General features: G+C 43.5%; 1 protein-coding gene across 4 annotated transcripts in view; it reads right to left on the bottom strand.

Annotated features, from left to right (window-relative positions):
- Positions 1 to 25,657, bottom strand: part of LOC124789301 (huntingtin-interacting protein 1) — a 523,418-nt gene that overhangs the window by 477,742 nt on the left and 20,019 nt on the right. Inside the window, exon 1 of one of the 4 annotated variants that reach the window (XR_007016111.1) lies at positions 1,323 to 1,418. The exons of the other annotated variants lie outside the window; for them this stretch is intronic. The gene's annotated coding sequence lies outside the window, so the exon portion shown is untranslated. Of the gene's footprint in view, positions 1 to 1,322; positions 1,419 to 25,657 lie in introns of those variants that run through there. 4 annotated transcript variants of the gene reach the window in all.

Consider the following 25,657-nt stretch of genomic DNA (forward strand, 5'->3'; position numbering starts at 1 on the left):
TCAAACCTATCTAACCTAAGGACACCGCACACAGCCATGCCCGAGGCAGGATTCGAACCTGCGACCGTAGCAGCAGCTCGGTTCCGGACTGAAGCGCCTAGAACCACACGGCCACAACGGCCGGCTTTTATTAAGGAGACGAACATTTACAAAATATAAGAATAGATAGAAGAAAGTTATTTGCTGTTATTAGAGTTACAGAGTACATTCATTAAACGTATAAATTGGCAAATAAATACGCCAGGACGACAAATTGCAGGTAACTACTGAAACGCTGGGTCACTAAACTTTTCAAATATTTAGAAGCAGGGATTATAGCTGAAGGAACCGACTGAATATATCAATCGAGTCCTTTGATTAATTCTGTAAGTGCTCAATAGTGTGAGAATCCACAATCTTCCAACGACAAGACTCAGTTTCCACCACCCACCACAAAATAGTCCGCCGTAAGGTGTTTAATTACTCGGAACAAATTTAACTTTTACATTTATTTTGCATTACTAAACAGTTTCGACCCATGATAGTTTTCAAACGCAGCCATCCAACATCAAGAGACCAATAAAATTTCAAAGAGTTGAAACATTGTAACACAACAAATGTTGTAATTACTAAGACCTAGGTGTAATATCGATGACGGATGTATCATACGCAAAATCGATTCTTGTTACGTGGGAACAGGAATTTGTTCCTCCCACACTGAATTTTCTTGCACATTACTACCACGTAAAAGCAAGTTTTACTACTGCGTGGTCGGACTGGTCAATGTGATGGCACATACATTATCGATGTACAAGTAGATAGCTAAATCATTTACAACGTAACGATGCAACTCTAATCACTAATTTGTTGACATTGGATATTACAGCTGAGAATGAAAATGGTCACAGGCTGAAAGAGGCAAGAATTAATGTTAGAATAAATTAAGGTGTCAATGGCCAATAAAATGATTCTGAGCTCTAGAAAAAACATCGATGCTGGGACGCGAATACGAGGAAACGAATAAATTGTAGTTTCGTTGATATTCTGTAGAAGTGGATCGACTGAGGACGTGGATGGTAGTCGAAGTGGAAGTAATTTAGTACGGGAAACGGGTGATCCGAATCTTCGAAACTTGTGATTATCCTGAAATGCTACCGGCAGGTCGTATTTTACTTTTCAACGCTCTCAGTTTCGTAGCGTTCTGCTGAGTACAATACTCTTGAGTGACAGGCGAGCGCACTGAAGTTTGGTGGGAGCAGCAGCAGCAGGAGCGCGCAAGGGTTTCGCTCGGGGCGGAAGCGAAGGTTCGGTTCGAGCAGAAACGAAGGGCACAGTGTACTCACATATTGGTGGTATTGCTTGTCCGTCATCAGCGGCATGGTGATGACGGATGAATCGGCGGAGCGTGGCACAGACTCTACGGAGGGACGACCACGGCTGAGCGACTGGCCTGCTGGCTCCTACGGCTTCTCCACCACGTCGCTAATCAGATAAGGGTACCGCCGCGCGTCCGATAACGCAGTTAGCGATGGCCAATAGCCCACACCTACGGCCGTTCCATCTCCGGCAGTGCGTTCTGCACCACAGTCCGCACCGATACTGTAGCCGGCAGTCACCAGCGCGGTATGTACGCTCTGCTCCTATCTCTAGCAAGACTATTTTGCGTGTAATTTGTAAATATGGTTAAACAAGTGCCACACATCTCACTTAGCGATACAGTAGTGTTACGAGAGCTGTGTAACCAATCACGGAGCGAAGTGGCTTAGATATGATCCAATGAAGAGCGGCGCATTTCATCACGGTTTCGTGTACAATCATTCTTCCGAAGCACCATTCGTAAGTGGAGAAGGATAGGGGGGGGGGAGGGGGGGAACAGTTGAAGTACCTTCCGCCATACACCGTTAGGTGTCTAAAAATGATGTAGATGCAGACAGAAGACAGTTATCTGACGAATTTTCCCACACACGTCCGTTACAATTTCGTACATGCTACGAGTTTTTTTGACCCCATCGCAGTAAATGTTACGTTACGCTCTTTTACGGCCTTATTTGCTGTACTCTTGGAAGTTGACTCAATAGTTTTGATATCTTTGGAGTCATTACATAAATGTATCACCAATGCACAGACGGTACACACGGCGCTATACCTATTCAGACATGCATCATAAGGAAAGAATAAATGAACTAATACTACTAAATCTTGAGGGAGAATGCAGCTGGCTACAAGTGTTCTTTAAAATTTATTACATTACTACCATTGCCGACTTCTGGTAGCTATGACCATTTTGAGGTACCTGCATTTATATTTGTTACACAGGAAAATACAGTCTTCTGCTGAACTGTTCGGGCACTGCTTATTACGTCAGCACCAGTTTTTACGATGTGTAAACGACAAGATTATTAAAACGCTAATGTATGTGCTATATATGCGTTGATAATTATTGGAAGACATAGAAACTAGACCCGAAATGCTCACTTATGTCTCCCCCAGTGACTCAGTTCTTTCAGAAAATGAACAACCGCCCTCAAGTCACAATCGCGATTTTATTTCAATGCACGCTGCATTTCCAGCGCTGAGGGCTCTCTTTAGGTGCTTTAACAGCCTACATTCTTTTCTTTTTTCTTAGATTTAGGTTTTTCTCGTCCTGGTAAGATTAAAATGCTATTTTAAAAGTGGCACATTGTGAACATAATTTCACAAAACTACGACAAATCGAAAAGTAACTGTTTCAAGCAGTGGAGAAATGGTTTTGAAGCACAGTTTGACTGAACCCGTTTATCTTCATCTATACACTTTCCACTCGACACCACATTTGCAAACGAAAATGTTCAAGTGAAAGAATTTCAAATGAAAAGAAGCTGAATTCCTAAATCTGAGGAAAGAGAAAAGCCGAGGATAAGCCCCCAAGAATTCGAAATGCATTTTGAATTAAAAACAAATCACGATCATGACTGAAGACAGTTATTCTTTATTCTACGAAACTAATACAGTCACAGAAGAAACACTGACGATCATGGATAAGATCGAGTTCTTAAGTCTCGAGGGTAACCGCTGTTTATTGAACAACAGTCACCGGATTCTTCGATTTCCATAATGAATAAAAGTTTGGCCTAGTAATATTCGACAAGGCGCCCATCATTTTTTCGTAAATTATTTTTCGGAAATGTTTGGAATGCTTCCCAAAAGCAATAGAAAGCCTTATTTAAAGTGGACAGTATAGGCATAAATTGGTGAAATTTAGGAGGCAGTTTTGCACTATTCAGACCTCTCCGTTACACAACGAGTTTGGACTTCTTAAATCCATTATCGTGTGTTTAGTTCGAATACGGTGCCATACGCGTGAAAGTAGCATTGTATTCACACGATGTGTTACTGTTCACGTTGGTATCTATCAAACCACAAAAACAGTACAGCTTGTACCGTAAATACGCAGCAACTCCCACGTGCGTGATACCTTGGTGGAGCTATACATCCGATAATGACGTTAAGAAGTCTAAACTCATTGTCTAACGAAGAAGAGCTGTAAATAAATGTAGCCTAAGTACTAAATGGTGCCTTCTGTTGAAGCAGAAGGTGTTTACTCCAAAATATTTTATGAAATTGTGGGCGTACATCATAATATTTTATGTATAACCTACAACCGATATTACTACATACCTGTAAGAAGAGTTCTCGGGAGAATGGGCGAGTCGTCTTGACAGACATGTGAAGTATTTCGTCAGAGCCACTTATGACCGAATGTGCTGATGGACTCGTGCTTGAAGGCCAGGAAGTTCTCACTTTATATTCGTGGGTACCCCCACTCTTCCATGGCGCTAAGCTGACCAGGCGTCGTTCTGTCCTGGGTTCACACTTCGGCGACAAGGGTGCTCTGTCCAGAACAATCCCCCCCACCTCCGCCTCCTCCCCGCCCCCGCCCCGGTCAAAAAAAAAAAAAAAAATCTACCACACAACGCCTGCTCCTATCCACACTGATCAGACATACAGATACCAGTAGGAGACACCTTGTTCAGGGGATACCGTAAGCTGCAGTCTCTCAAGGTTACAATTCCAATTTTTAAACATGTGTTACAGAACTCACTATCAGTCACAAACCTTAGATATCTTACTTGTACTACTCATTTTTGCAACATGTTTTGAGGTATGGCATCATTATACAAACATACCAATAACTAAATGTATATAGACTTAATGTAATATTTAGTCTCGATGTGTACAATGGACTGTGTATTAGTTCATGAGCCCACTCCAAACGTAAATGGTTGCAAATGATAAATGGTTGGCAACAGTACTACACACCGAAAGCACACACATGTTGATCATCGAGTGGAAGTGAAAGTGAAACATGCTATGTGACAAATTATGTGGATGAAACACCAGAAATTGGCCAGCTGGAGAATGGAGACTAACAAATTCATCTCCAAGACCACACACGTGTTAACAGCGCTGGAAATCTTAACACCGAACGATACATTCACAATACAGAACTTGTGCTACTAAGTTTCTTCTAACCTAAAAAGCAAGAGAAAAACGCGAAAACATGTAATATAGCATCATACAAGGCGTGTTTTTTAAAGTAATTACCGTTTTGAAATTAAAAGAAGACGTGCTAAGGTATCTCAATAATTTTATTTTTACTTGAAAGCCTGTACCTTAACCTACTCACTGACGCCATTACAGTCTGATTCTTCCTTGTTTACGTTGTGTACTGAGTGTTTAAGATGTCTCCGATAATCTTGAGTCCCGCCGACTGTGAAGTACGGGCTGTTGTCAGATTTCTTAGTGCTCAAGGCCTAAAAGCGATCGATATTCATCGTGATATCTGTGCAGTTTACGGAGAAAACATTATGAATGATGAAATCTTAAGAAAGTGGGTGAGAGAATTTAAAGATGGCCGCACAAATGTGCATGATGAACGACGGAGTGGGCGTCCTTCGGTATTTAATGTAAATTTGGTGCAAGTAGTGGACAATAAGGTGAGAAAACAGACGCTTCACGATTTTCTCCTTGCGGGATGACTTTCCTAATGTTTCACGTAGTGTTTTGTATGGCATTATGACCGAGCAATTGAATTACCGAAAATTGTGCAAACGTTGGGTACCGAAAATGTTAACGGATGTGCACAAAACCAAACGTTTAGACAGTGCATTCACTTTCCTTGAGCGGTACCACAACGACGGTGATGATTTCTTAAGCCAAATTGTTACGGGCGATGAAACGTGAGTGGCCAACGTCACACCAGAATCAAAGCAACAGTCCATGGAAGTTGAGCAAGGGTATCGTTTTGCTGCAAGACAATGCCCGTCCGCATGTGGCGAATCAGACCAAAGATCTCATCACATCTTTTCGATGGGAAACTCTGTCATCCTCCGTACAGCCCCGATCTTGCCCCCAGTGACTACCATCTGTTCCTGCACTTGAAGAAACACCTGGGCGTCAGCGTTTTCAAGACGATGACCAAGTCAAAACACTGGTGATGACAAGTGCGTCAATATTGACGGAAATTATCTAGAAAAGTAGATTAAGGTACAGGCTTTAATGTAAAAATAAAATTATTGAGATATCTTAGCACGTCTTTTTTTAATTTCTTACTTAAAAAACACACTTCGTATTACATCTATAACATAATACTTTTATCGTATGTATAAAAAGAAACCTGTATTTCAGGCCGCTGATGTTTCCCAAATAAAAGAAGCGAAACGCGTATGGCACGAAACAAACTGCCTTCATTTAGTTGCATATACGGCACATACCTCCAGGAATTTGGATCAGCTGAAGGAAAAGACGGAAAACAGACAAAAATGACGATAAGAATTTGTATTGCAATATTTTAAATGGAACTTTTACAAGCTGATGTTATTGTCCAACTGAACTTGGTATTTCCCTTTTTGCCTTAAAAGATGTCCATGGATATTAATGTTTTTATTTACGGGTATTATAGACAGAACAACATAACGAACATGTGGACAAGGGAGCAAACGTGCGTCTTAATAGAGCTAGCGTGGAAATTTTACGCCCTTACATCTCGTAAACAGAGGTGTGTAGTACGAGCCAGACAGAGCCGGTAACTGCCGCTGGACCTCGCTCCTATCGCGTATACCACGTACCGTACCCACAAGCGTTCTGAACGTTCAGCACTACTCTGAACTTGGCACGCTGAATGTTGACGTTTCGCTGCACGGTCCGTGTGCCGACGGCTTTAGATTTTGCTCTGCACGTTCGGAAAGACTCTCCACCGTGGTTTTTCCACGTCGGAATGCACGGTCCGTGTTCTCACGTTGTTGAACATGGGGATCCGCAGCACAGGACCTCTGCGTGTTTTCATGTTGACCCTACGACTTTATGAATTACGATTGCAGTGGGCACGGAATCATCGAGATTAGACCTTGGATTTATGGAACCATCGTGCGGTCGGATTTATCATGTTTCTTGGTGTGCCAGGTTGACGGCCAGGATGCGCATTTATGCAAGCCAACAGCTGCTCGAAACATGCACTGTGCCACGGAGGCAGACAGGTGGATGCAGTATTACACTGTCATCACCTGGGCTTCCATGGGGCCTGTGGTGGTAAGCGAAAGCACTACGACAGCTACGCAGTGCTGTCCTTTCGAGGCTGCCGCTAACAGATCTAGTAATATATGCTGGGACTTTTGCACTTACAACTTCAATTAAATTTTTACTTTCTATTGTTTATGTTATGTTTTCAGTATTTTTTATTGCCACAATAACTTTAACAATAGTTATTACTAATATAATTCACCTTGTACTTCCCTTTGAATGCCAAATATGGTCGACTTGACTAGAGTTCCAAGGTAAGAGGTCTACAATTCATAGCAATAATTAGAATTCACGAGAAAAACAATTACGGACTACTAGATTATTAAGGACTACATGCATGACTTCATGTGTGATGTCTACCCTGGCAGCGAAGCATCTTGTAGCATGGTAACTGTCCTTGTTGCAATACCAGACTCTTGTTACAGTCATCTGCGGAGGATGACAGTGAAATCATTGATGTCTGGGTCACGAAATATGGCTGATCTGAAGCCAATGGAAACCATCTGGGACGCTAGCAAATGGATCAAATGGCTCTGAGCACTATGGGACTTCTGAGGTCATCAGTCCGCTAGAACTTTGAACTACTTAAACCTAACTAACCTAAGGACATCACACACATCCATGCCCGAGGCAGGATTCGAGCCTGCGACCGTAGCGGTCGCGCGGTTCCAGACTGGAGCGCCTAGAACCGCTCGGCCACCCCGGCCGGCTGGGACGCTATGACCGGCCCGTAATTTATCAGAATTTCGTGACCTGTTCGTAGACATACTGGTGCCACATATCCAGAAATCTACCTAGGACTTATCAATTCCATGCCATACAGAACCGCTGTTTCATTGCATTCCAAAAGTCGACACGCACACTATTAAGCAAGTGCTTATAATGTTTCGGGGCTCGTTTGCGTATGCGTAGGTTTGCTTTGAACGCGGAAGTTTCTCTCTTGTTTAGACGTCCATAGTGAGCGGTGTGTTGCTATGTACTAAGTTCCGACGTTGCAGGAAATCAACTTTTCATCCGTGTCGCTAATGTGACGACTGTTGTTCAAAACGCCCCGTACACTGAAACAAATTAATACGCCTGCGTATTAGTTTAAACAGGAAGACCCACCGGGTAGACGCTCAACCACCCTGGAGTGGATCCGCCCAGCGGATTAACGACGAGGGCTGGTGTGACAGTCAACCTCGATGTGGTTTTTAGGCGGTTTCCCATATTCAACTAGGTGAATACCGTGCTGGTACCCACGTCCCGTCTCAGTTACACGATTCGCAAACGTTTCGAAAACGTTGACACTTTCACACTGGATAACATTAAAACAGATTTGGGGGGTGGGGGGTGGGGGGTTGCACAGTTTCCGTTACGGGAGAGAGTTGAGCGATTGAAAAAGAGGGGGGGGGGGGGGGGGTGGAGAGGCTGTGGGACTGCAACGTGTGGCGACAGGTAGAGTGTACGATCACCGTCTACCACTAACGTTGGCAAGTCCAGATTAACACGGCATGTCCGTAACGATACGGAATAGGGCATGGAAAAAAGCTTAATGGAAACAGGAACAAAGGGAAGTGCTCTCACTCTAGTCTGTTAGCGTGTCTTCTGATTCTGGTGCTGTGATCAGGTGTACACAATTACTTAGGAATACTGATAAAAGCGTGTAGATAAGTTATCTTTATCACTTCGTATCTGCAAGCGTTGCGTAATACAGGTTTCGTGTTATTCCCCGCATATATGTGGTACTGTGTTCAAAATAGAAAACCGTAAATTTTTGGCACGCAGGAAATTAATTAAGACTATGGTACAAGAAAAGGCTAGTTGAGTTCGGAACTGCAGCTATTTAAAACATTCCTTTAAAACGCAATTGACTGAAAGCAACATTGAGATTACTGCAGTAAAATGTTTCTGGTATAGATAGAGAATCACTTTCAGATGCTTAATGCCTATGGCGTTGCCTCATAACGTACATGAGAATTAACGTATAACAGGACTAGCTACAAAATCAGCAAAGACGTAAAAATTTAGAATTTAACATATTGCAGTTACCAGAGTCTCTCTTAGCGCTTTAAAGGATTTCTCATTGTCCGCGATTAATTCAACTTGAGAGTACCTGAGCAACCGATAACTAACGATATTCTGCCGTCGTGGACGCGAAAAATTATACGACCCTAACGTACCAACAAATTCACACTCAGCTTGGTTGCGAATATTAAGCCCGTAATGGTGCAAAAAGTACATCGAAGAGTCTCTCCTTCGGTGGTTTTTTTTTTCGACAAACGTGAGATGCATTATGTCACTTATACATGCTGTTTTGTTTCACAGAAAGAACATAGTACTATTGTTCTGCTGTGCCTGGTGTAATTACGGGGAGCGGCGGATGTCGAGCATGAACAGTGATGTGCTAGGGGAGACTGGCCGAGGGGGATCCCCAGCACTGGTAGAATCACATTTAAGAATGGCCCGTAACAACGGAAAAGATAACCTGTTTCCTTATGACGTATGGTAATAGTGAAGGCTTGTTCCAGTGTTCCGAAAGGGGGGGGGGGGGAGAGAGAGAGAGGAGAGAGGGGAGAGAGAGAGAGAGAGAGAGAGAGAGAGAGAGAGAGAGATAGGTTGAAGAAAGCAAAGTCAACAGGAGTAACAATATCAAATCATGAAGATTAGAAACCACATAGATACGAAACGAAGTCGTACGTCGCTAACTTACCCAGGATACAATAAACTAGTGTGGGGAGATGGGCGAGGTATATGACAACAAAAGAGAAAGAGGATTCAGCAAGTAGTAGTTCGAACAAGAAATTTCAACAATGGGAATAAACGACATCACACGGCGACACAGACCCTTAAGTTGTAGTCGTCGTTGTTGTGGTCTTCAGTCCTGAGACTGGTTTGATGCACTCTATCCTGTGCAAGCTTCTTCATCTCCCAGTACCTACTGCAACCTAAATCCTTCTGAATCTGCTTAGTGTATTCATCTCTTGGTCTCCCTCTACGATTTTTACCCTCCACGCTGCCCTCCAATACTAAATTGGTGATCCCTTGATGCCTCAGAACATGTCCTACCAACCGATCCCTTCTTCTAGTCAAGTTGTGCCACAAACTTCTCTTCTCCCCAATCCTATTCAATACTTCCTCATTAGTTATGTGATCTACCCATCTAATCTTCAGCATTCTTCTGTAGCACCACATTTCGAAAGCTTCTATTCTCTTCTTGTCCAAACTATTTATCGTCCATGTTTCACTTCCATACATGGCTACACTCCATACAAATACTTTCAGAAACGAATTCCTGACACTTAAATCTATACTCGATGTTAACAAATTTCTCTTCTTCAGAAACGCTTTCCCTGCCATTGCCAGTCTACATTTTATATCCTCTCTACTTCGACCATCGTCAGTTATTTTGCTCCCCAAATAGCAAAACTCCTTTACTACTTTAAGTGTCTCATTTCCTAATGTAATTCCCTCAGCATCACCCGACTTAATTAGACTACATTCCATTATCCTCGTTTTGCTTTTGTTGATGTTCATCTTATATCCTCCTTTCAAGACGTTATCCATTCCGTTCAACTGCTCTTCCAAGTCCTTTGCTGTTTCTGACAGAATTACAATGTCGTCGGCGAACCTCAAGTTTTTATTTCTTCTCCTTGGATTTTAATACAATTTTTCTTTTGTTTCCCTCACTGCTTGCTCAATATACAGATTAAATAACATCGGGGAGAGGCTACAACCCTGTCTCGCTCCCTTCCCAACCACTGCTTCCCTTTCATGTTCCTCCACTCTTATAACTGCCATTTGGTTTCTGTAGAAATTGTAAATAGCCTTTCGCTCTCTGTATTTTACCCCTGCCACCTTCAGAATCAGAGTATTCCAGTCGAAGATCCTAAGTATGTAGGTAAAAAGAAAGCGTAACTTCCTACCAACAAGGAAGTCACAGATTACGGAAAGGATTTAAGATTAGAGTTGACACACAGTCGACTGTTATGTCATAAGAGGAGCATTATCTCAATAGGGCAATCACGAGGAAGGAATCGGGCATGACTTTCGACGGAACCGTCCTATCGGCTGATGTTACGCCTGTGTATGTTGCCGGGAGTGTGTCCTACTGCCCCCGACAGTGACCCCAGTGAGGAGAAGAATGCGTCACTTGTCTCGTTCCATAAACAGTATCTAAACTTTTTTTTTTGGCACAACAGACTGAACCTTTATAATCGAACACGGCTAAACCAGTCGTGGATATAAGGACCTCTAATTGGGCGTACGCTCTCACCTGAAAAGTAAATTGGAAACTAATTGCAACTCAGTGCACTCCCTCATTACTCGGTTCAGACATTGTATCAGGAAGTCCCTTTGTAGGCAACGGACGACACCGTGCCACGGAGACTTTCTGTTTATCCATTTGCGCGTAATGTACGCGGAACGCTGTACATGTTCAAACGTAGGATAATCGACACGTCAGCGAGGATTCATGTGTACGAATGCGCATTAAGGCATCCACTGTGGTAGTTACTCCGCGCAATAATCGAGCTTCATTCGCTTCGAGGGCAAGTCCAAACGTTTGCCGCAGGCTAATTAAGCACTGCCGTTTTGCAAAAATTCCGCGCACAAACAAAAACCGTATGCTACTGTTAAACATTCCGCCAGTGGATAACTCGTTACAGAGCGGGCAACAACTCAGTTTACAATAGGCCGGAAAAAAAATCGGTAGTAGCGCTCTATTTATAGTGAAAAACTTACCTTTCACGTACGTTGATTACGAGACTTGCCGAAATTAGTGCAGTTTGTATCACACTGCCAAGTTTTTCTTTTTGTAATCCCTATATTTTAATAGGACGTTGTTCTTCCTCTTAAGCGACACCTACGTCTTATTCCAGCAACTTAAATTGTAAACGTTCTGTTATTTGTCTGCCGCTACAGTTACGGAGATAACTAAACTCGCAATCGCGCTGTATATGGCTCGAATTGAAAGGTTGTGAATTAGTTTTGGTGCTATTTGAGTTCTGAAGAGCTGCTTACATTCCCTCAACATCTGCGAAGACTTAGATGTTCTTTACCTTGTTGCTCCTTAGCTCATATCACGATTTCTTTCTTGACTAAATGCACACATCGAGTACTTCGTGAAAGGAAACAACGCAGAAGTGTTAATTATGACCCACAAGAGATGTCTGTCGACTGTTTCCTTCTGAGATTACACACCCACTTAAGAAAGATACACAACGAAAAACCCAGTTTACTTGCTGCTGATACACGCACAAAGCTGATACTACTCGTTCTTCAGCCTCTGTGCCACATCTCAGTTTTCGTGTTTCAATCACGAATAGCGCGTGGAAAAAAAAAAGAAAAAAAAAGGGCTGCCGGTAGACCTCCGCACGAGCTGAATTTATAATTTCCTCGTCAAGAGCATTCCGCGAATTGTACGATGAAACTACACTACTGGTAATTAAAATTGCTACACCAAGAAGAAAGGCAGATGATAAACGGGTATTCATCGGACAAATATATTATACTAGAACTGACATGTGATTACATTTTCACGCAGTTTGGGTGCATAGATCCTGAGAAATCAGTACCCAGAACAACCACCTCTGGCCGTAATAACGGCCTTGATACGCCTGGGCATTGAATCAGACAGAGCTTGGATGGCGTGTACAGGTACAGCTGCCCATGCAGCCTCAACACGATACCACAGTTCATCAAGAGTAGTGACTGGCGTATTGTGACGAGCCAGTTGCTCGGCCACGATTGACCAGACGTTTTCAATTGGTTAGACATCTGGAGAATGTCCTGGCCAGGGCAGTAGTCGAACATTTTCTGTATCCAGAAAGGCCCTTACAGGACCTCCAACATGCGGTCGTGCATTATCCTGCTGAAATGTAGGGTTTCGCAGGGATCGAATGAAGGGTAGAGACACGGGTCGTCACACATCTGAAATGTAACGTCCACTGTTCAAACTGCCGTCAGTGCGAACAAGAGGTGGCCGAGACGTAACCAATGGCACCCCACACCACGACGCCGCGTGATACGCCAGTATGGCGATGACGAATACACGCTTACAATGTGCGTTCACCGCAATGTCGCCAAACACGGACGCAACCATCATGTTGCTGTAAACAGAACCTGGATTCATTCGAAAAAATGTAGTTTTGCCATTCGTGAGCCCAGGTTCGTCGTTGAGTACACCATCGCAGGCGCTCCTGTCTGTGATGCAACGTCAAGGGTAACCGCAGCCATGGTCTCCGAGCTGATAGTCCAGGCTGCTGCTAACGTCGTCGAACTGTTCGTGCAGATGGTTGTTGTCTTGCAAACGTCCCCATCTGTTGGCTCTAGGATCGAGACGTGGCTGTACGATCCGTTTCAGCCATGCGGATAAGATGCCTGTCATCTCGACTGCTGGTGATACGAGGCCGTTGGGATCCAGCACGGCGTTCCGTATTACCCTCCTGAACCCACCGATTCCATATTCTGCTAGTAGTCATTGAATCTCGACCAACGCGAAAAGCAATGTCGCCATACGATAAAACGCAATCCGACTTTTATCAAAGTCGGAAACGTGATGGTACGCATTTCTCTTCCTTACACGAGGCATCACAACAACGTTTCACCAGGCAACGCCAGTCAACTGCTGTTTGCGTATGAGAAATCGGTTGGAAACTTTCCTCATGTCAACACGTTGTAGGTGTTTCCACCGGCGCCAACCTTGTGTGAATGCTCTGAAAAGCTAATCATTTGCATACCACAGCATCTTCTTCCTGTCGGTTAAATTTCGCGGCTGTAGCACGTCATCTTCGTGGTGTAGCAATTTTAATGGCCAGTAGTGTATTATTCCTGGGAACGTACGCTCTTCGAAACTGAACAGTAAGCACCTCAATGAAGCACAACGCCTCTTATAGGATCTGCCAATGGAGTGTTATCTCCGTTACGTTCTCGCGCTAAACATGTACGACGTGCCTACATTGCTTGCTGGACAATGCACTGTATTTTTTTCTTTTTTTTCAGTTACTTCAACGACACTCCAGTACTGTTTCTGTTGTCATCTAAATAACTACATTTTTGGATCTGTTTTCACTTTTTACCTATTATTCATCCAGAAACTATCACAGTTTTGTATGCCGCACCGGCAGTTTGGAAAGTAGAAAAGGTACTATAATACTAATGAAGTTACGAGACAGGCTAGTGAAGTGTCCTGTATAGCTCAGTTGCTAAACCCCACTGCAGGTTCGAATCCCCGTCTGGCATATATTTTCAACCTGTCACGACGTTTCTGAGATAGTTACTTAAGTTTGTTCAAAACCATATTATTTGTAAAAGTTGTAAACTTTGACAGAGACTGTGTTCTTCAAGTCAAATTTTTAAAGAGAGGATTTTCCTACCGTTAACTTTATTCACGCAGCCCGATTTAGCCATACAAGCAAGCTAAAATATGGATATCATTAAGATTTCTAGATCAGTTTACGCGTGGAGTGAAAATCTTTTAAATTATGGAAGTTGGCGTCAGATGTGTTAACATACCGTGATAACAGAAAGCAGGAGAAGTAATAACGGTTACACTTTGCAGGTTACCTAGTGAATAGACACTGTGTACGCGGAAACAAATACGTCTGAAAGAGCCTAGGCCGAAACAACATTCCTCTTGCTCAAGTGGTATAATTAGGTTCACGAAGCAACGCTAGGAGTCACTAGGACCGTGTGTCTAAGCTACCAGGAACGAATTCCTTTTCGAGCGCTAAACTCGGGACATTACTCTTGATTCATCTGCCTACAAATATTTCGGTTTTATTACTACGTGCATACTTAAACAAGTCTCGTAGCTGGAGCACACTGCAAAATAGATGGAAGACGACGGTTTAACGCCCCATCAACCGAGCGAGGTGGCGCAGTGGTTAGCACACTGGACTCGCATTCGGGAGGACGACGGTTCAATCCCGTCTCCGGCCATCCTGAATTAGGTTTTCCGTGATTTCCCTAAATCGTTTCAGGCAAATGCCGGGATGGTTCCTTTGAAAGGGCACGGCCGATTTCCTTCCCAATCCTTCCCTAACCCGAGCTTGCGCTCCGTCTCTAATGACCTCGTTGTCGACGAGACGTTAAACACTAACCACCACCACCACCACCACCACCACCACCACCACCACCACCACCACCACCGCCCCATCAACAGCGAGGTTATTAGATGCGGGTCACAAGCTTGCATTAAGGAAGAAAATCTGCTGTCACTTAAAAGCAACCATCCCAGCAACTGGCTTAAGCGACTTCAGGAAACCACGAAAAAAGTTAATTTGGGCAGTAGGACTGGTCCACTGTCCAGTAGCGGAGACAACCATCTCAAGTTACATGTACCAAAATAAATGAACCAACAGAGTAAATTCTGTATCGTTTGCAGTAAATTAGCAGAGGGTAATTGGTAAAGGGTTTAACGTAGTTTTGTTTGTGTGTGTGTGTGTGTGTGTGTGTGTGTGTGTGTACACACACATACATAATGAAGTATGAGAAATAAATAATACAATTTATTACTATACAAGGACTTTATTTCTATGGCCTATTTTAGCTTTCCAGATTATAGGCTCTAATTATGAAGAATAAATAAAATAAATGAGCCACTGTCTTGCCACTGCGTCACCTCGTACAGCAGGTAGCAGTAATTAGTCACTTACGTACGACAATGAAGTGTTTCATGTGCCGTCGGCATCATGATCATGGAAGACACCTTAGATGGAAGAACAGTGGGGCAGGTATCCGTTATAGCCTTCCTAAAGCAATCGTCTACATCTACAAACATACTCCGTAAACTACCTTATGGCCACGGGGCCATATGACCTTGTTCTTTGTTGCTAGGTGGGGTCGCTTTAGAGATATGAAGGTCAACTTTGTTTTTATATGGAATGCTGTAGTTTGATACTTATTGTCTTTGAAGGTCAACGAAGGTCACAAAGGTGGTATGAACGTCCGTTTACAGAAGGTGTTCGAAGTGATGACTATTGTTATCAATGCAGTGCCGCAACCTTATGGTGGATTGAGTGGTATTCCTATCACTTCGGCACTTAATCCAAACACATGCTCTGACAATTCTCTCTCGCATATCTTCAGGTGTAGTTGGAGCGTCTTTATAAACAATCTCTCTTACGAATCCCCACAAGAAAAAATCCGAGGCGTCAAGTCTGGAGACCCATCTCCTCCGCGCCCAATCCAACGATTTGGGATTTATCTCTGCAACTTATTTCTAGTCATCAGCGAAAAACGTGCCGGACACCCACCGTGTTGATAACACATTGTCTTCCTTGTTCCTAAAGATATTTCCTTCAATAACAGACCTAATGTTTCTTGCAGGAATTTGGTGTACTTCCTACCATTAAGATTCCTTTCGATGAAATAGGAGCCCTTAATTCTGTCCTCCAGAATCCCACACCATACATTCACCGACCACGGTTTTCGGTGTGCATCTTGCCGCAGCAAACATGGATTTTCAGTAGCCCAATAAGGTACGCTAAGCTAATTTACATTTCCATGGTTCGTGAATATTGACTCGTCAGTAAATAAAATCAAATTAATGTGTCATCAATCTGAATCTGAAGTTGAGCCTTTCGGCAAAAATCAATGCGACGCTTACAATGCGTACCAGTTAATTCTTGATGGAGACATATGGTAAGAATGATACTTATGGCGATGCAGAACACGAACAACACTGCTCTGGCTCATGCCAGATTCCCTTGCGATCTGACGTGAACTAACACAAGGATCTCTAACCACACCGGCAAGTGTACCAATTTCCATTTCCTCGTTAGTAACTTTCCTTTGCCGCATATGTTTCCGATGTGTTAAAGATGCAGCTGTTCTAAATTTATCACACACACATTTAAATGTACGGCGTGTAGGGTGAGTACGTTGACGATATCTTTCGGGGTATAAGTCTCTAGCTCTCAGTGAATTTCGTTGGCATTCTCCGTAAATGAGAAGCATATCGACTTGTTTTTCGAAGGAATACATAACTCCCATTCGCTTGATTCGACGATACTAGTCTTACCGTTCCTGTAAGTGTTGTATTGCGAAACCGCCGAATGGTGTCTACATGTCAATGGCATGTTAGATGGATACGGCGTATTCGGCGAATATACGAGAGAGAATTGTCACAGCATGTGCTTCGATAAGTGCCGAAGTGATAAGGAATACCAATCAATCCATGATAAAAAGATTGCAGCATTGCATTGATAGCAATGGTCATCACTTCAAACACCTTCTGACCTTTTCGACCTTCAAAGACAATAAGTATCAAACTGTACCCTCCCATAAAAAAAAAAACAAAGTTGACCTTCATATCTCTGAAGCGACCCCACCTGGCAACAAGAAACCAATTATAGCCCCGTTGTCGCATGTAACTTTGTCCCACAAAGTTTTCAGCTCGTATCATACTTCCGGAGTTATTCTTGTCTGCACAAATGGTATAGACAAGGCCTGGTTTAAATACGGAGTGTGTTACTAGACGATAATGGAATTTGAGAAGTATTGATATCTCGAAACAAATGAAGTGAAAGTAACGAGGATTTCCGGAAGACTGATTTACCTGAGGAACCATATCACAAAATACAGGCCAACACAAGGAAATATGCGGAAAGCTTCTGTAACGTGTGTTTTCAAAATATATAATGCATCTCTTGTCAAGAATATCAGTCAACTATTTCTGAACAATGCAAGTCGTTTAAAACTGAACGACGGACGAATTTTGGAATCTTTCAGTACGGAACCTAAATTTCAGACGTTTCACTGAGAGACTAATCTGACATAGGATACAGACTACATTGGAAGAGTGAAAGAAGGAAAACTTACGTAGATCTCGTAGAACGCCTACTCATCTCTGGGTGTCGTTCTTCTTGAGGTGCCAGTGGTTTTCTTTCAAAAATTTCAAAAAGTTTCCAAGATCATTTCAAATCTCTCAACACAGGTGTGTCTTTGCTGAATTATAAAGTTGTTCACAAAGATGCCGCCTTGAGCACAACACACACCGACGGTGCAACGTCACAACCATGTCTGGGTCAAAGCGAAAATCAACAGAAGTATGTTCCACCAAGATACCATGATTAAATTATTTTATGCACTATTATCTTAAGCCACTTGCTTTGTCTTTGTTCAGCCACAAGATTATTCACAAGGACGGATTGTAGTTTCTTCGAGATGATAATTTATGAAACATGATGCTTCGAGGGGAAATGGCTGCCATTCGGAATAATTTATAGAGTAGTCTCAGATTTCAACTGAGATTTACAAAACATTCATCTAGGATATTTACTTTTGGAAGAACGCAAGGCGATCACGCAGGTGTGGTCCCCTGGCGCAACGGTGACACTCTTGTTGTATTAGTTGGGTCCTGCGAAGAGAGAACGGGCAACACTGATACTTCGACAGCGAATAGTTCCACTAGAGGATGTATTCAGCCGGGACAATACACAATGGTGCATTAGAGAAAGCGGTGCGGAATTAGGCTGCGGGTGAGCCGGAAGATATCCATCACTCGTCTCGGGCGCTTAACCAGAATGTAGGTGCGGTGTTAAGTCTGGGGCGCCAAGGATGCACCACAACTGTACCTTCAGCAATACTTTGCCATCTCGCAGGTGTGTTTATCGGCATGTTGTGGTCTTCCCCCTTAGACCTCCGTACGCCGTGACACCCAGCTGTGCCAGTCAGCTTGTGTTTATTTTCTGCTCAATCTGTTAGCGTCCGCTTTATACACCATGTTGCTTTGAGTTACGAACTCCGCTACATATACTGCGTTTATAAATATAAGTAACGTTAGATTTCACGCCTCCAGCTACAGTTACTCGTGGTAAACTACGCTTTGGCGTAGTGCTTTAAAGAATGATACAAGGTATCGCTCTCACTTAGTCCCGTAACCCACTACTTCAGTAACTGTTGAGCGATGGAAAAGATTTCCTGTACATTTCTATTTCAAAAGCCGTAAGTATTGCTCATAGCGTTTGTGAACAGTTCATGGTGAATTGTGTTTATACTAAGGTTTACCTGAAAAGATAAAGTATAGGAAACCAAACCTACATTTACAGCATTTCTATACTTTAAAAAAATTGACAGTTGACTGGCGTACACCTTCTGAAGTATGAAGTTAGCAGATGTAAAATACAGGGAGTGAAATGTTAATTTAAACTTTTAAAGAAACCACATTGCAGTAGTGGACATGAAACGGAACAGTAGTGAAAAAGGGAGTAGGGCAAGGCTGTTGCCTCTCTCCCATGTTACTCAGCATGCAGATTAAATAAACAGTAAAAGAAACAAATGAGAAATTTAGAAAAGAAAGTGCAAGAAGAAGTATAGAGCTCAGAAAATGAGGTAAACATAATAAATGTCTTGAAAAGTCTTTATAAAATGACGGAAAACAAAAGTAAAACTGAGGTAATGGGGTGCAGTCAACTTAAATCTGGTAATTCTTTAGGGACTAAATTTGGGGAAAATGCTGAAAAAATACCCAGAGTTCTCTTACTTGGGCAGCAAAATATCTAATGACGCAGTAGTGAAGAGACTATATAATTTAGGCTGGCAATAGTAAGAAAATCTATCAAAGAATTTACAGCGAACATCAATTTGTTAGAAAGTTTTTCCTGGAAGTATTCATTCGTAGTGTAATCTAATATGGAAGTAAAACGTGGACGCAAAACAGTCCAGACAAGGAGAGGAATACGCTTTCGAAACTTGGTGCAACAGAAGAATTCTGAAGGTGCGAGTAGATAGCTATTATGAAAAGGTGTTGAATCGAATTAAACTGAAAAGAGCGTTGTGGCATAAAAAGAGCGTTTGGTGCTGGAGTCTGCAGCAGCAGACGAACACGCAGTCCGTCGTGTTAGCTTTTCGTCTTCGATTGCAACATTAACGACGTCATGATCGTCTCTTACAGCGGACAATCGAGTCGAAGGCTGCAAAGTGCCTGAAGTTGTGACATCTAAACGCCTGTCTTACAGTTAGGCAGCATTTTAGGCCGTGGAATTTTTAATTTATTGTATTATGTACTACATCGTCGGGTAAGATTAATAGGAGAGAGATAGATGAGACTACTCTATAAGTTATTCCGAATGGCAGCCATTTCCCCTCGGAGCATCGTGTTTCATAAATTCGAAAGCGTACATTAGAGAAGGATCAGCAAAATATTATTTCGTCCCACGTACATTTCGCGAAATGATCACGACATGAAAATCAGAGAAATTGGAGATCTTACGAAGTCTTACCATCAGTCGTACTTCCTATGTGCCATTTTTGAATGGAAGCGTCGTCACCGTCACCCACGATCACCGTCACCCACGATCACCGTCACCCACGATCACCGTCACCCACGATCACCGTCACCCACGATCACCTATCATCACCATTAATGAAAATTCCGTGTGGCTCTACGGCCTAGCGCACGTCTTCAGTTCTACGGACGTCTTTTGTGTCCGTAACGTATCTCAATCTTATAGGGGAAAGTTTATAACAGAGTCTAAAGCGCCTGTCGTTCCTAGCGAATCTTCCCACCACTTAGAGGTGAGGTCTAAGTTAGAGGCAGACAAACAGTCTGTATTTTGGCAGGGACACTATTCAAAAATTTTTCTTATTCAGGCATGCACTTTGCCACGAGCCACGATATCGGGACTGAAAGGGGGAAGGGGGAAATGATATTGGCACTCTTATCAAATTACCTTCTGCAACACGCCATAAATTTGCTTGCGGCGTATGATGTATAAAGTGAGTGGACAGTGGGCTAACCCTCCCCCTTTCGTATAGTTATCATTAATGATAGAAACAATGTTGGTATGAACAGTCCAAAGTTCCTTTGAACAATAAGAGCATACATTATAATTGAAACTACACCTAACCTCTGCTGCTAGCTTGCAACAGGGAGACTTTATGAATACATACACAAACTGCAATGATGGCAGCGGAAATCCCTTGACTATGTTTCTACTTTTTCTCCACGGGAGAGATTTGTTTCAAGTTCATGGTTGCATTACAAAGCGTTTGGCTTGTAATTCTTATCAATATGAAACTGAGCAAATATGGTAATGTAACTGCTGTAATTCCATCCGCATAAATTCTGTCCAAACGAGTTAAAATAAAAGCTCCAACAAACATTTTAATGTAAGAAACATATGTTGTACCAATTCAAAATCTGCGCCCGACTGGCAGTCGCACCTTTATTCCCTGCTTTTTGTGGACTTATTTTTTTTATTTAACCATAATGCTGTCTGAGTTCCACGCCTACCAAACTTTCACTGTCGCTGATGCTTTCAACTACGTTTTCAAATACTATAATCAGAGATTCTCTTACAGGGCATATGGTAAAACTACAGAAACGGATTTGGTGGGCGATCGTGGCTCACCCAACGACAAGGTATATCTACATCTTTACTCAGGAGGATGCTTTGTGCACCACAATCTCTCCCCCTTTTCCCGATCCAGTCGCGAATGATTTGCGGGAAGAACAGTTGCTGCGAAGCCTCTGTGTGGACTCGAATCTCACTCTAATATTACTTTCAGGGTCTCTTGGCGAGATGTACGTAGCTGGAAGCAATACACTGCTTGACTCTTCTAGGGAAATTCGGCTCGCAACTTCGACAGTAAACCCCGATTCAGACCGCCTGTCTTGCAGCACCCGCCACGGGAGTTGGCTGAGCATCTCTAGGAGGCTTTCGCGCTTACTATATAAACCTGTAACGAAACGTGCTGCTCTTCTTTGGATCTTCTCTGTGTCTTCTATCAATCTTGTACGCATTCTAGACTTCCGAGCAATATGGAAGTACTGGTCGAACGTGTGTTTTGTTAGTTACCTTAGTTGCGTGTGGTCTATATTTCCTGGGCATTCTTTTAATGAATCTGTCTGTTTTATGCCGTCGTTCCACTTTAAATAGCTTCGTACGCCATCTACGTATTTTATGGAGTGGCTGCTTCCAATGATTGTTCTGCAATCGCGTAATCGTACAATAATGCGCCTTTCTGCCTACTATGCGCAGTATGTAAAATTTTTAATGTTTTGGGTCAATTGCCAATCTCTGCACGAAGAGTCGATCCTCTGCATTTCGGTACAATTACATAGTGCGGCGATTTCTCTGCATACCACAGCATTGATATGAGTTGAATTAAACTCACTGAAATAACAGGAATTTGAGTCAATTAGGACAAAAATAGTGAAGAGGGAACTACACGAGTGCAGCCTGGAGAAGATGCGTGTTCGTGAGACGCAGGAAATCGAGGTTAAATTCTGGTTTGACAAGAATTTTTAACTGTACAGACATTTGTTGTCATCGCTGGTTCAGCATTTCTGACCAACAGCGAAAAGCTATTTACAATTTGCACAGAAACCAGATGGGATATATACTAGTCGAGGGGCATGAAAGGGAAGCAGTGGTTGGGAAGGGCGTGAGACTGGGTTGTAGCCTATCCTCGATGTTATTCAATCTGTATATTGAGCAAGTAGTAAAGGAAACAAAAGAAAAATTCGGAGTAGGAATTAAAATCCATGGAGAAGAAATAAAAACTCTGAGGTTTGCCGATGACATTGTAATTCTGTCAGAGACAGCAAAGGACCTGGAAGAACAGTTGAACGGAATGGACAGTGTCTTGAAAAGAGGATATAAGATGATCAACAAAACCAAAACGAGGATAATTGAATGTAGTCAAATTAAATCGAGTGATGCTGAGGGAATCATTGAGTATAGATTTAACTGTCAGGAAGTCGTTTGTGTGGAGTGTGGCCATGTATGGAAGTGAAACATGGACGATAAATAGTTTAGACAAGAAGAGAATAGAAGCTTTTGAAATGTGTGCTACAGAAGAATGCTGAAGATTAGATGGGTAGATCACATAACTAATGAGGAGGTATTGAATAGAATTGGGGAGAAGAGTTTGTGGCACAACTTGACTAGAAGAAGGGATCGGTTGGTAGGACATGATCTGAGGCATCAAGGGATCACCAATTTAGTACTGGAGGGCAGCGTGGAGAGTAAAAATCGTAGAGGGAGACCTAGAGACGAATACACTAAGCAGATTCAGAAGGATGTAGGTTGCAGTAGGTACTGGGAGATGAAGAAGCTTGCACAGGATAGAGTAGCATGGAGAGCTGCATACCACAACAACAATAGCTGTTACCAATTCACGTTAATGCCTGTTCGATGATTTCATCCCAAACTGACTCTATATTCATATGATTTCAGATAGTTTAATTAAATTCATACAGAACTTACTGTAAGTAGTTATTTATAAATCCGCATACCGTCGAGATGCACAGCACTTCCACAATGAGCGCGGTGAGCGTGGCTAGGCGGACAGGTTCCCGGCGATGTGCGGTGCGCGCCGGCTACAGCGATGGGTTCATAAAGTAAGAGTCTGGAGGGCGACGGGCGCAGCGCCGGTGCGGCCGCAGCGTGCCGTGCATAAGAAGCAGGCACGGGGAAGCCACCGACCGTAGCCGGGCATCCGTAATGGCAGGCCGCGACGCGTGCCACAGGTACCTCACAGACGTTCCCACGACTCTCCTAGCTGCCACCCGACAGTGGCCCGAGGCGCACACGAGTCTGTTCGCTGCAGCCCAGCCGATCAGTGCACGTTATCAACGCCATGTCAACAATTACGATGTTCGCCGATATCCGTTGTCACATATAAATACCGTAGACTGTACGCGGCTCGTGGTCTTGCGGTAGCGTTCTCACTTCCCGCGCACGGGGTCCCGGGTTCGATTCCCGGCGGGGTCAGGGGTATTCTCTGCCTCGATGTGACTGGGTGTTGTGTGTCTTTCATCATCATTTCGTCCTCATTCACTCGCAAGTCGCCGTAGTGGCGAACCGCCCCGCGAGGTGTCTCCCGGCCACCAATGTCATATTATTATTATTATTATTATTATTATTATTATTACCGTAGACTCGACATGTAGACATTCGTGACTGATAATCAACCTGAAAAAATCTGTGTCTGCTGATGTATTTACAGAATGGCGGTAAAAATAACATGGAGGTACACCTAATATACAATGAAGAGGCAAAGAAACTGGTACACCTGCCTAATATCGTGTACGGCCCCAGCGAGCATGCAGAACTGCCGCAACACGACGTAGGATAGACTCGACCAACGTCTGGTAAGGTCCCACACTCCGAGGAGCGTAGGGGACGATGCGGGAGACCCGCACCGCTGTACTAGGCAAGGTCCTAGTGGAGGTGGTTTGCCATTGCCTTCCTCCGACCGTAATGGGGATGAATGATGATGATGAAGACGACACAGCACCCGGTCATCTCGAGGCAGGAAAAATCCCTGACCCCGCCGGGTATCGAACCTGGAACCCCGTGCGCGGGAAGCGAGAACGCTACTGCAAGACCACGAGCTGCGGACTCTGAAGTAATGCTAGATGGAATTGGAACCATGCATCCTGAAGGGCTGTCCATAAATTCGTAAAGGTATGAGGGGGTGGATATCTCTTCTGAACAGCGCGTTGCAAGGCATCCCAGATATGCTGAAAGTCTGTAACATTATCACGGAATCACCCATTGTATTGATTTCAGCCAAAAGTACTTGAAAAGAAATTGCAATGGTGGATATTGTAGTAAACAGTACAGGCGATGGCAAATACAATGAAGAGCTAAAGAAACTGGTACACCTGCGAATACCGTGTAGGGCCCTCGCGAGCACGTAGAAGTGCCGCAACACCACGTGACATGGACTCGACTAATGTCTGAAGTAGTGCTGGAGGGAATTGACACCATGAATCCTGCAGGGCTGTCCATATATCCGTAAGACTACGAGGGAGTGGAGATCTCTTCCGAACAGCACATTGCAAGGCATGCCAGATATGTTCCATAATGTTCACGGCTGGGGAGTTTTGTGACATACGGTGTGTTTAAATTCAGAAGAATATTCCTGGAGTCACTATGTAGCAATTCTGAACGTGTGGGGTGTTGCGTTGTACTGCTGGAATTGCCCAAGGTCGTCTGAATGCACAATCGACACGAATGGGTGCAGATTATCAGACAGGATGCTTACGTACGTGTCAGAGTCGTATCTAGATTTATCACTTCAACCGCACACGCCCCAAACCGTTACACGCCTCCACCAGCTTTAACAGTCTCCCTCTGACATGCAAGGGGTCCATGGATTCATGAGCCTGTGTCCGTACTGTACACCTCCATCCGCTAGATACAATTAGAAACTAGAGTCGTTCGACCAGAAAATTTGTTTCCAGTAATCAACAGTGCAATGTCTCTGTTGATGGCGTAAGGCTTGCAGTCATCAAGGGTACAAGAGTGGGCCTTCGACTTCGAAAGCCCATACCGATGATGTTTTGTTGAATGGTTGGCACGCTGACAGCTGTTGATGGCCCAGCATTGAAATCTCCAGCAATTTGTGGAAGGGTTGCACTACTGTCATGCTGAACGGTTCTCTTCAGTCGTCGGTCTCGTTCTTGCAGGATCTTTTTCCGGCCAAAGCCATGTCGAAAATTTGATGTTTCAGCGGATTCCAGATATTCACGGCACACCCGTGAAATGGTCGTACGGAAAAATTCCTACTTCATCGCTACCTCGTAGATGCTGTGTCCCATCACTCGTGTGCCGACTATACCACCACGTTCAAACTCACATCTTGATAACCTGTCATTGTAGCAGCAGCAACCGATCTAACAACTGCGCCAGACACTTAATGTCTTATACAGGGTGTTTGGGCAGGAAAGGTCAATATTTTAAACAGTGACAGTATAAGTAATTCTGAACAAAAATGTTATATGAACATAGGTTCGCAAATGCTTCGTTAGGGGGGTGTGAGTATTGAAGGGAACTTTAATACTGCAAAATTGATGGGCACAACGCGAACGTATACTCAATACAACTGGACCGTAACGTGATTTTTCTTGCAAACAATGCACGGGTGCATACCATGTTTACCTACCACGTATTATGGTCATGTTACTTACGTAGTACAATAACTCGTTGTTTGCGCAGTTGTGCCGTGTAAGCCGCATTGTGTAGTGTATCGGCGACGGATCGGTTAGCTGTGTAGTGTATGGTGTTAACTGTGTTGGTACAAGCGCTGCTAACAATGCCACACGTATACAGTAATGGGGAATACGCAGATATGGTGTATGTTTATAGCTTCTGCGTCAGTAGTGCTACCGCTGCAACAGAAG

The sequence above is a fragment of the Schistocerca piceifrons genome, chromosome 1 (assembly GCF_021461385.2).
Source record: "Schistocerca piceifrons isolate TAMUIC-IGC-003096 chromosome 1, iqSchPice1.1, whole genome shotgun sequence".
Lineage (NCBI taxonomy): Eukaryota > Metazoa > Arthropoda > Insecta > Orthoptera > Acrididae > Schistocerca > Schistocerca piceifrons.